This window comes from Pantherophis guttatus, chromosome 1 (assembly GCF_059756535.1).
Source record: "Pantherophis guttatus breed Tessera chromosome 1, ASM5975653v1, whole genome shotgun sequence".
In the NCBI taxonomy this organism is placed as follows: domain Eukaryota; kingdom Metazoa; phylum Chordata; class Lepidosauria; order Squamata; family Colubridae; genus Pantherophis; species Pantherophis guttatus.
In genome coordinates, this window is record NC_142063.1 from 36,674,241 (window position 1) to 36,687,524 (window position 13,284).

General features: G+C 39.7%; 1 protein-coding gene across 2 annotated transcripts in view; it reads right to left on the reverse strand.

Annotated features, from left to right (window-relative positions):
* The window catches only part of INF2 (inverted formin 2), an 82,767-nt gene that overhangs the window by 50,514 nt on the left and 18,969 nt on the right, over window positions 1-13,284 (reverse strand). The window lies entirely within an intron of this gene.

Genomic DNA, 13,284 nt, shown 5'->3' on the forward strand with positions numbered 1-13,284 from the left:
ATACAGTGTTTGTTTTTTTTGTTTGTTTGTTTTGTTTTTATTGAATTTGTATACCACCCTACTCCCGAAGGACTCAGGGCGGTGAACAGCCATAAAATAAAACAATATAAATACAAAATTTAAAATAGAATAAAACGAATTAAATAATTTGGCTGAACAAATTTAAAACCCCAATACTTTAAAACCAAATTTAAAATTTCCATTTAAAAAGGGGAAGACTTAGGTCAGGCCAGCCTGATGAAACAAGAAAGTCTTGAGCGCGCGACGGAAGGTACGCAGATCCGGGATCCTCCATATCTCCGGGGGGAGCTCGTTCCAGATAGCAGGTGCCCCCACAGAGAAGGCTCTCTCCCTGGGGGCCGCCAGTCGACATTGTTTGGCCGACGGCACCCGGAGGAGTCCCTCTCTATGGGAGTGTACTGGTCGGTGGGAGGCTATTGGTGGTAGCAGGCGATCCCGTAAATAGCCAGGTCCTAAGCCATGGAGCGCTCTAAAAGTGATAACCAAAACCTTGAAGCGCACTCGGAAGACCACCGGGAGCCAGTGCAGCTCGCGCAGGAGAGGTGTTACATGGGAGTGCCACGTCGCTCCCATCACCACCCGCGTGGCCGCACTCTGCGCCAGTTGGAACCTCTGAGTGCTCCTCAAGGGGAGCCCCATGTAGAGAGCGTTACAATAGTCCAGACAGGAGGTGACGAGGGCGTTTGTGGCAGAGGGAAGATTTCAGTCAGATTTTTTGAGTCCATCTTTCAGTTACAACTAACAAACTGCCAAGAAGGAATCAAATCATTAAAATACGAAATCAAATCTTGATTATAGAGCAGAATAAATTATTAAAATAATAAATGGAAATGTGAGGCACAATTGTGTAAGGCACAGTACTGTTAAAATTAATTCTCCCTCCTCACAGTAGGTCTATGGTTATTTAAATCCATCTCGCCTCAACTTTTAAAAGGAGGTTTGTACAAATTTGCATGGTAACTGGCCACAAAAACAAGATTAACAGGGAAATGGCTAAATAAATGGGTTGTGCATAATAGGCCATTAGTAGATAATAAGCACCTTGTACACAATTGAAAGAAAAATAGCAGTATATTGATTAACAGTTCTTTGGCTTGCAGAAATGTCAGTACAATGTTGAATTGCTGGATATTCTTGGAAGAAAAATAAAATAAGTTGGATGCCTTTTTTCTTGTTTATGTTTCAACAGCTAGACTAAAGAGAATAAAAAGATACAATGCTTAGTGATATCGTATAACATAATAGCAAAGTGAAATAAAATGAATGTGGATAAATTTAGTGATATCGCCAAGTTTCATTAGTGGTGTCACTAAACTTCTGAAAGTTTTCTCACTGTCTGAAACTTCTCACACTGTCAAATGTAAACAATTTGACACTAGATAAATCTGTTGCCAAAATAAAGAACAACTAGAAACTCTGTCTCCTTTCCAAAAGAGTTTCACTTTATCCCTTTTATACAGAACAGGTGGAAGACGCACCAAACTTATTGTTATAAATAGAGCTTGCATTTGATACATAGCAGTCTCTGGAATTCTTTCATAGTGATTTCATAGTTTTACTATAAAAAAATTACTTATCTGACAAATGAATGAAGGCAAATATACATGTCCCAGGATAATGTTGCAGGATCCAATCTGAGTCAGTCACTGGGACCAGAGGTTTATTCTTCCAAACTTTTGGACTCATGCTGGAGCCAGGAGTAGGTTCTAAAAATTTTTACTACCGGTTCTGTGGGCATGGCTTATTTTGTGTGTGTGGGGAGGGGTAATGTGACTGGGTGGGCGTGGGCATTTTTTTTTTAACTTTTAAAAGCATTTTTTCTACAACCTTAAGAGGTTGCAGGAAAAAATGCCTTTAAAAGCCTCTGACAATCAGGCAACTCAGCTGGGATCGTCAGAGGCTTTTAAAGGCATTTTTTTCTGCAACCTCTTAAGGTTGTAGAAAAAATGCTTTTAAAAGCCTCTGATGATCCCAGCTGAGCCCCGCTCAGAGACTTTTTTTTTTAACTTTTTAATCATCAGAGGCTTTTTTTTTAACTTTTAAAAACATTTTTTCGACCGAAGAGGTTGTAGAAAAATGCTTTTAAAAATTAAAAAAAAAAAGCTTCTGATGAGGTGGGCAGGGTAAGCGAGCGACGACCAGGCCGGGGACCAGTTCGGGGGCATGGCCAGCCAATGTTATTACCAGTTCTCCGAACTACTACAAATTTTTACTACTCCCAGTGCGAACCGGGAGCAACCCACCACTGGCTGGAGCCCATCCTTGGGGAATTTCTCTCACTTATCTGAGCCTTACTTATCTTATACTTATCTGAGCCTTTGCGTCCTAGAAAATATAGTCTTTAGTGCTAGTCATGAGAGGTCCGATGTTATCTTTTACAGGAGCCCGTTTAAGAATATTGATATTTTTGAAATCGAACTATTTGGTGGCATTTTTGCCATTTATTTTAATCTTGCGATTTTGTCACTAGAATTCAATTATTGTTCTAGTGCAGCAGTCCCCAACCTTTCTGGCTTCGCGGACTGGCGGTGGGAGGGGGGAGGGAATGGTTTTGCACACACTACTTGTGCAAATGCATCTCCATGTGCACATGCTCAACCACCACTTATATGGCCCAGTTCCTAATTGGCTGCAGCCTTCCCTCCCCCGCCCCCAAGGATTGGAGATTTCTATTCTAATGTTACCCAATCATACACCATTACCAGCTTTCAGTCTCTCACTTCTCCAAAAATTGTTCCGAAATGTTGGAGCAGTTCTAATATCAAAGAAGAAAGAAAAAAAAAAAAACTATAATGTTTTAGGATTAAGAAATTCTAGATGAATGTATTGCAACAGGTGGTCCTCGACTTACATCAGTTCAGTTAGTGTCCATTTGAAGTTAGCACAGCACTGGAAAAAGTAACTTATGACCATTTTTCACACTTATGACCGTTGCAGCATCCCCATAGTCACATGATCAAAATTCAGATGCTTGGCAACTGACTCATGTCAGTTGTAATATCTTGAGGTCATGTGATCACCTTTTGCAACCTTCTGACAAGCAAAGTCAACGGGGAAGCCAAATTCACTTAATAACCATGTTACTAACTTAAATGCAGCGATTCACTTAACAACTGTGCCAACAAAGGATGTAAAATAGGGGAAAACTCACTTAACAAATGTCTTGTTTAGCAACATAAATTTTGGCCTCAATTGTGGCCGTGAGTTGAAGAGCTGCACTGCTTTCAGGAAAATCCTGACTGTAAAACACTCTCAATTAGGTTTGTAAAGGAACCTGATTCTATGAGCATAAAGATGAAACTTTTTAGCTCCAGTAGCAAAGCATTAAGCTAAAAAGGAATTAGGTACTTGCAGCTACACTGTATGAATTTGCCACAGGAAGAGAAGATCAATCAGCTGCTAAAAAAATAGCTTGATTTTCAGTTGAAAAAATAACCAATTATTAACTTATTATTAATTTATATTTTGTTCTGCTTTGTGCCTCAGATAGGAGTAGAACTCCCAGTCTCCTGGTTTTAAGTATGAAGCCTTAACCTTTACCTTAACTGGCTCCCTACATTACCTTAATATTTTGTTAAAAACACTTAAAGAAGCAATAAAAAGAAAAGCAATACTACAAGGGAAAAAAAGCTTCATTAATGGAACACTAACTGATTAGATACAATATCAAGAAACAGAAAAGAAGATTAAATGACCAAAGCCTGAAATGGGAAATGACACTGTAGGAAGTTAGCCCCCACCTCTCTCCTAGAAGAATGAAATATTTTAGGAAATATTAAAAAGGCAGAATATTATACCTCCCTGGATGAGAAATCGAGAAACATGTTTTTAGGTAGGAAGCAGACTCACTCTTAATAGCCCACAGCAGATGTCAGCACTTAAGAGATAAAGAGATAGCTAGATCTATTCATAAGGAAATGCCCTCACCCAAGATCCAACAAAGATAGGATTGCCCTCTATCCATCTAGCAACAGAACTCACCACATGGCACCTGGGGAGATTGCATCACCCAGCAAGGCTCAACCAAGCCTGGGACTCAAAAGACTACAAAGTTACCCCTGCATGGCCCCATGGGAGTCTGACAACCAATACAAGCTCAAATTCAAAGCCCAACAGAGGGTATAAATCTCTCTCTTTCACACCCATGTGCTTTTTTGCCCAGGACCTCAAAACCATGTGGGCCAGTCCACCATTAAACCATTTTTCCAAGCAATCTCCATGTTTCCAGTGTCTTTCTCCCCACTTGGAACTGAAGTTGACCCGGATGGACAATTGGACAATTCTTCCAACAATAATATCTCCCAACAGGGGATCAGCTCCTTTAAATTTGTCAATGAGCAACTTTGATCAAATCTAAACACAGTGAATAATTTAGAATGGTTAAAACAAAAAGGGCCAGCAATGAACTGACATAGCACCTCTCATAGCTGGGGAAAGGCGTATGAAATGGGCATTTTAATGCAAGCGTTTATGTTCATGGTTTTTGGCTTAGCGATGCCTCATTAAGATGAAGTAGACAATTTCAATGTAAGTAAGGCTCCTGCATGATTTGATGGGTTAAGTGTCATCAGGTCATTGTCAACTCATAGGGATACTTTTTTCCATAACAACCTGTCTCTAACCACACTTTTCAGATCTTCACCAATGACGCCTACATGATTGGGAAACTCTGTGCACGATTGTCACTGAACTCAGGAGCAGGAAACATAAGGGTGTTAATATTTGTTGAGTAGCGACTGTAACAGTAATTAAATGCTCACTATATCTTCACTGTGCTAGAGAGGGTATGGGCATCACACTAAGTCTGATATAACACTACACGTAACTCTTATTTAAAGACAAAGGGATTCACTCAGGGAAATCGGGGTATTCTCTATTTTAAGGCACCCTACACTCTTAGCTTGCATAAGAACCACAAATGAATCACACAGGCTTTTAATATTAATATATGGAATGGCATAGCACTGATTGGCATGTAGTTTAACTCTATGTCCACCACCTAAGCTTTTCTTCTGATTTCCTGGGACTCTCCTATACTGTATGATTCAACATGTTCTCCTCTCTATGAGTTATGACTCACAGATGGCATGTTTATTCTTCATAGGAGTGGCAGATGGGTGGATGCTATGGTAATGGGCTTTTTTCATTCCCAAAATGAAAATGTGATAAAGCTGCCTTTCCATTCGTTTGCTCCATATCTAAGAGCCACATTAGAAAATATTGTCCTCCAAAAGGAGAAAGGAAGCCTCCTACTGAAAGGCTCATTACAACAGATGGCAAGGAACAGTCTGATTAATTAATACTTTATAACTATTTGTCCAAGACATCATTTTGTGAATGGACTAATGTCTCCCCAGCAGCTATTTTGTGAATGCACCCATTTCCCTCAAATTTTCATCTTTTTAAATGTTTCCATTAGGCCCTGTGAAAATGGCAAAGCTGACCAATTAAGTCATGGGAAAAAATAAAGATAAAAAAAAAGATGTAAGCGTTTATATGGACTTCATGCTGAAATAAGAAAAGACTGAACTGATGATTTATGGGTTTGGGATTAAAAATGGTAAACGAGGGATGAGAAAGAGTCAGACTGGAAGTGCTGATAAAAAAGAGTGAAAGTAAAAATTCTACATTTTCTTTTCTTTGTTTCACTTGTTTTTCCCTTTTTTGTATCTTTTTCTTTCTTTTCCTTTTTATTCATTTATTAAATTGTAAGATTCTAATAAAAATAGCAACAGTGGTAGTTGCAAGTTGAAATAGGAAGATATAGTTGAGGGCCAAAGGAAGCGGAGGCAGAGCTAATTTATTTATTTTTATTTATTTATTAAATTTATATCCCGCCCTTCTCCCCGAAGGGACTCAGGGCGGTGAACAGCCGAGAATTAAAATAACATGCAATATAAAAGTTAAAATAATTAAGAATAAATTAAATTAAACGGCCACCCCAATTAAAAACCCCTAGCAATACAATTAAAAACCCTTAAAACCTATTCAGGCCAGGCCGGCTTGCTGAAATAAAAATGTCTTTAGGGCCTTACGGAAAGTGCGGAGATCCAGAATCAGCCGTATTCTGGGAAGTAGCTCATCCCAGAGGGCAGGTGCTCCCACAGAGAAGGCCCTCCCCCTGGGGGCCGCCAGCCGACATTCTTGACCGATGGCACCCTGAGGAGGCCCTCTCTGTGAGAGCGTATTGGCCGGTGGGAGGTTAAGGGGAGCCCCATGTAGAGAGCGTTAGCATAGTCCAGGCGAGAAGTGACGAGAGCATGAGTGACTGTGCATAAGGAATCCCGACTCAGAAAGGGGCGCAACTGGCGTATCAGGCGAACCTGATAAAAAGCCCCCCTGGCCACGGCCGTCATATGCTCTTCTAAAGACAGCCGTGAGTCCAGGAGGACACCCAAGTTGCGAGCCCCCTCTGTGGGGGTCAATGACTCGCCCCCAATAGCCAGTGATGGCGCCAGCTGGCTATATCGGGAATAAACTCCATAATAGAATTATTTGTAATTGGGAAATCAACTCTACTAGAAATTCAGGATACTATATCGCCAGCTGGCTATATCGGGAATAAACTCCATAATAGAATTATTTGTAATTGGGAAATCAACTCTACTAGAAATTCAGGATACTTGCATTGTCTATGGGAAAGAGGATATGTAGTATAGCTGAATAACGTTTCTTTTTCTTTTTTTAAAATTAATTTAACCCAAATTTTGGGAGAAAAAAAAAGGCTTACATTCATTCTCCAGCTGAAATCTGTTCAATAGTTCCCACCATCCTTATTTTGTTTCTTAGCTAGAAGGATATGTACAGTCTGTACTCAGCACTCCTGTCCTTTTTAATATCAGTGTTCATCCGGATCCAGGAAACATTGCTGAGGCCTTCTGTTTTACTGCAAGACTTAAAGGACACATAAACAGCTCTGCTGAATCCAATCAACTGTCCACTGAATCAAACATTCTATTACTGCAATTGCCAGCAAAATGTTTCTTCAAAGACCACAAATGTTCTACCTCCCGCTATCACTCTACAAAAGTGGATGCATATTTAATTTAGAGATTTATAACCTACTTTTTAGTAGAATCATTCCAAAGTTGGCTTATAAAGCTAATAAACACTAATATTCCCTTGCGCACAAGCATACACGCAGAGCATTAATTTTCTAGTTATTAATAGGCATAAAAATATCCCTTTTAAAAATTGTGCAATCACAGAGCAATTATCAGTTGGAAGGTATTCCATCTGGAACTTGTTAAACCACTTTTGCCCCATTTTTTTTTGAAAATCACCAAGTCATAGGTGATGGGGAGTATTCACATGATGTATATATTGATCTACAAACAGCCAACCAATCTTAGCCTTGCATGTTGTGCAAACCTTCTGGATCAGAAACCCAGAAAACTGGATTAATGATTATGGTAAAACTATACACAGATAAGAGTTTTCTACAAATAAAGCAAATGGGAGGGCTCCCAGTCAGAAACCACTACAGAGTGATGAATTTGAAGACTCTTCCTCTCTAAAGCAGGGGTCTCCAACTTGGCAACTTTAAGCCTGGTGGACTTTAACTCCCAGAATTCCCAAGCCAGCTGGCTGGGGAATTCTGGGAGTTGAAGTCCACCAGGCTTAAAGTTGCCAAGGTTGGAGACCCCTGCTCTAAAGGATATCTGTGAAAGAGAGCAGGCAACAGGGTATCTCAGAGACCAAAGGTCAGATTAGGTGAAGAGTCACAAATCCCTTCATTATCTCTCTTGAAAAGAAGACAATTCTTCATGTCGTCACCAAACCTCAGAAGTATAGAAGAAATACCCTTCTGTTGAATGTCAAAGTTACTTGCAATTCCTTTGTAGAAAGTCAGCGCCTACCCCTCTTAGAAGAATGAAATATTTTGAGGAATATTAAAAAAGGAAGAATATTATATTTCCCAAAGGGAGAAATGGAGAAACATGTTTTTTAGAGGCAAAAAGCAACCCCCACTTTCCTTAATAGCCCACAGCAGATGTCTGCACTTAAGAGATAAAGAGCTTATTGAAAGAAGACAAGTATCTAGATAGCTCTATTCATAAGCAAATACCCTCACCGAAGAGCCAAAACAGGATGAAAGCCATTAAGCCACAATAGGAATTACCCAACACTCTTTCAGAATACAATGCCCTTCATTGCATCACCCTCAGGGCAGTCCAAACTTCAACCAAACTTAGCTAGGACAAAGCTAGGATTTGTACTTTGCCTATAGAGCCAGCTATGACCCCTATATAACCGCTACATGGCCTGATGGGAATCTGACAACAGCCAACAGAATACATGTTCTGCACAAGAACAGGAAGCTCAAATGCAAAGCCCAAGAGAAGGTATAAACACCCCTCACTCTCAACTCCATGTAGTCAGCTGCACTGAATCATATATGCTTGGTGGTTCTGCTTCATCAGTAAATGGACCCTCTTTCCAATCAGCCTCCAGCCTCCATTTTGTCTCCAATGCCTTTCTCCCGTCTTGGAACTGAACCAGATGGATATTTCTTCCCACACCTTCAACAAGCTTCTCTTTCTTTCCATACATTACTCATCACTAGTTCTTGAGTTCAGACTCTAATCTCGTGTAATTTTATCTGGCTATCATAATAAACCACAATTCCTTGATACTTTGATAAGACCACACATTCAATTATGGCAGTGGTAGACAACTTTTTGGAGTCATACTCAATATTCTGAGGTTCAGCAAAAGCTACACTGGGTGCAATAATGCAAGTGGGATGGGGATTTTCTGTTTCCTTTGTTGGTTCAAAAAATCATGTTGTCTATTTCAGATCTTCCATAACTATTTCTGACTCTCCCACAACAAAATGGTGCAATATATTATCACTGAGATCAGAGGCTCAAGAATTTAAAAACAAAACAGGATTTAGAGACTCCAGGTAACTATCTCTGGGTTGGGGGAGGAGCTAAAATGTTAATGAACTTTAAATAAAATATCTTTACTGTAAGTAGTACAAGCCATAATGCAATTCTATATATTTATCCAAAAATGTGCCTCATTAACACATTCTGTGATTTGAAAATTTACTTTCTTCAGCTTTTTAAATCTTGTGTGTTTTTTTAAATGCTTGGGAAAAAATCATTGGGATTTAAAATAGTAGCATGACTTTCATTTCATCCTTTTCATTACTCTGAGAGGAGCCATTTACTTGCCAAATGGAGGAAGAATTTGCTAATTTATTATCCTGTCGGCCAACTGTGCTGTAGCACAGAGTTCAACAGGATGTTGGTGTTAACTTTATATGTTCAGATCAGTCAGGCTGTTTCTGCTGAAAATAAGCAAGTGCTTGTTATACGGAAAAGCATTCACTAGGAGATTTCTGGTGTGCCTCTTGTACTTAAATACAATGACACTTCAGTAATAGTATCTTCTGAATTTCATTCTCCATTTCAAAATGACGTGGCAAAAAAAAATACTGGAGTTGTGTTCAGCTTGATCAAGGGTGTCAAACTCATGTCGTCACAGTGTCGCCTCGTGACATAGTGGGACTTCCCCCCGCCCTTCGCTAAACCAGGCAGGGGCGGAGCCAGCACGTGACTCATCCACCCGGCGGGCCGCGAGTTTGACACCCAAGTTTGATTATAATTTTCCTTACAGATTGTTGAATATTGTTTCTGCTTCTTCATAGATTCAGATTTAATTCCTCCTTTTAACTGAGAATAAACAGTCTCAATGCACTTGGGATTTCTCCTGAAATATGCTTACTGTGGACCAAATGATCTACTCTGCTTTTCAGAGCTGGTCCTAGATATTTTGCTGATGGGGCAGAACAGTAAATGGCATCTCAAAGTGTGTAGTTACAAGATATTTTGGCACCTTAGGCAGAAGAACCTATTGGTTCATTTGTTCCTCCCTGGCATTAAAAATATGATAATGATGATGGTGATAATAACAATTACAGACAGCTGTCCCATTTTGTTTAACACCCTGAAATATTTGTAAAACCAATAAAGGCGCGATATAAATAATAAATAATATTATATATAAATAATACATGAAGGGGTTAAAATGTCATGCTAAAAATCCTTTCTCCAAAGTACGTCTGTAGAAAGTAGGTAAAACCAAACATCAAGATGGCATCCATCTTGTGTGATTGAAGCCCCACTCCTATTTAGGTAGGCTAAGATTCATATAAAAAAGGGGTATGGTTGTACCCACCATTTTGATTATTTTGAACTGCCCAGTAGACACTCCTGCCTGCCTCCACAGTGCTGAATGGCTACATATGCAGTGGAGAATTCTGGGGCAAACAAAATTCAGCTTTATGAGAAAGACTTCTGTATGCATACATCTCACTGACTACCAAATGCCAGTGAGATGTATTATTATATACATTTGTGGGGATCTAAATACTCATCTAAAGTATATTTATGCCGAGTCTGAGAAGTACAAGGTACAGAAAAGTCACAAAACATCTTATTTGCAACAGCTTCTCCAACCCGGGGCCCTTCGGATATGCAGGACTACAGTTGCCATCATCTTCAATTTTTACTTTTGGTTGCATGATTTCAGATGATGCAAACATAGTCTAGCACATGGGTCTCCAACCTTGGCATCTTTAAGCCTTGGCGGACTTCAACTCCCAGAATTCCCTAGCCAACAAAGTGAAATTCAATTTTTTTTACTAGCGGTTCTGTGGGTGTGGCTTGGTGGGCATGGCTTGGTGGACGTGGCAGGGGAAGGATTGGTGGACATGGCAGGGGAAGGATACTGCAAAATCTCCATTCCCACCCCACCCCAGGGGAAGGATATTACAAAATCCCCATTCCCTCCCCACTCCTGGGGGAAGGATATTGCAAAATCTCCATTCCCATCCCACTCTGGGGCCAGACAGAGGTGGTATTTGCCGATTCTCCGAACTACTCAAAATTTCCGCTACCGGTTCTCCAGAACCTGTAAGAACCTGTTGAATAGCACCCCTGAGTTGAAGTCAACCAGGCTTAAAGTTGCCAAGGTTGGAGACCCCTGGTCTAGCAGACATTCTAGAAAGCACCATTCTAGAAAGCTAAATTGTAAGATGTTCAAATGTTATGCTGATTTTTACCAGCAAATTACTTGAGCAAAGGGTTTGAATAAATTAATTGGTCTCTGTGCCCAAACTTTTAATGGGCAACTAAAGCTTCATCCTGGCTGACTGCTGTGTTTGTTGATCTGGGAAATGAGTTGGCAAAAAACCTATTTCTCTTTATCCCTCTGGGGAGGAAAGGAAGACCAGAGAGCTATTTTTGTAGCCCAGCTTACACAATATTCTATTATATGGATTTCACATCAGTAACAGCAATTTATGTTCAGATGATTTGGAAGGTATAAATCCTAAATCCTCCAATAAAATGAGCCTCTGAGCTTAGTCTCAGAATGAAAAAAAAAAACAACATTGCATAATATGTTGTCTATGAACAATAACAAGGGATATACTGGAAAGAATGCTGATACTGCAAATTCCAAAGCACAACAAGCCATTGGAACCCAATGATTTCCCCAATAATTTGTGGAATTTTTCCTAATAATTTGTGAAATTGGTCAAGCAGATATTATTGTTGATACAAATCAGTTCGGACTCTTGCATTCAATGGGATTAGGGTTTACATTCCATACATGTAGACAGAAATAATAGTAATTCATTGCTAATTATTAGGTGCACAGAAGCTGCTTTCTATCAAATCAGCTTATGAGTTGAGCTCTGATTCAGTATTATCTATATTAACTTTCCACAATCTATTAGTCTCCATGTGTCACTCCAGAGTTTCTCTATGAGGGAGATGGGAGGTCTCTAAATGTGTTATAAATAAATAAATACGTAAGCACTGAATTACAGTACATGGCTATTAGCTGGAAATTCTGGGATTTGTAGTCCATCATACTTGGCAGGCACCAGGTTGGCATCATCTTTCCAGGGTTTAGGATAGGAGTCTTTGGCAGTTTGCAAATGCAAGGATTCATACCAAGGCCTTCTGAATGTTATGTCTTTTGCTGGATGATAGCCTTCCTGGTCCTGCTGTATCTATACACAATGCAGGAGATGTCTATGAAGATTTTCAGTCATCCAGGTCATGGTTGTCCCAAAGGTGCTTTTTCAAGAGGCAATTGGACTTTCTGGTTTTTCTTTGAAGACATTTCACTTCTCATTCAAGAAGTTTCTTCAACGCTGACTGGATGGTGGGGAATGGAAGGATTTATACTCCTTGCAGGCAGCTAGTCATTTGCATTCTTTTAACAAGTTGTTAAGGTCACTTGGAGGTTTATCAGTGCCACCAGGGTTACCTGAGTGGCGCAAATGGGTGTGGAGCCTTCTTGGAACTGTTGAAAGGACTGTGTTGTAGACTGGAGATAGATAATGTAGACTTGAGATAGATGGATGAGAAGCAAAACATCTTCAAAGAAAAACCAGAAAGTCCAGTTGCCTCTTGAAAAAGCACCTTTGGGACAATGGAAGAGAGTTTTTCGGCTTTCTTCCTCTCAGTGATACAGCAAATCTCTTGTAAGGAGAAAGTCCTGGGATCAATACTTGGCATCACTGATTGTTAAATGTTTTAAAGGATCAGGTAACAGGCTATTAGTAGAACCTTTCTTTGCCTGAGACCTTGGACACCTTCACTGCCAGTCAGAGGAACTGATGTGGGTGGAATCAATGGATGATGTTCTCCCCTGGGATAAGGGACTGTAAATAGTCTTCAAGGAGACAGTTTGAAATCTGAAGCCTAACAAGGTTCTTTAGGGGAATGGAAGGTATCCAAAGGTAAGGGAAACATAAACAATATTATGCCCTGGGGGTGAACATTTGTTTGGTTCCCCTTTGAATGAGACTTCATCTAATTTCACATGTTTAAGTCAGTACATAAATTGAAGCTTAACTATCCTTCAAAATGTGCTTTTTGTCATGCAATTTTTTTAAAAAGCACATATTAAAAAAAGAGGATAGAGAAGATTATTGAAAAATAATGAACAAATATACCAGGGGTGGGTTCTACTTATCTTTACTACCGGTTCGCAATGGGGCCGGGCCCGTTTCTATGCATGCACAGAAACCCCTGATGTCGTCGAGGTCAGTGGGTGGAGCCTCCCGCCAGTTTTTCTACTGGTTCTTGTGAACCAGTCCGAACTGGGAGCAACCCACCACTGAAATATACCATATAAATCGAACCAATAAAATAAATAAATAAATAAATAAATAAATAAATAAATAAATAAATATACAAAGGGAAATTATAAAAAAACTTAAATGGCAAATAAACA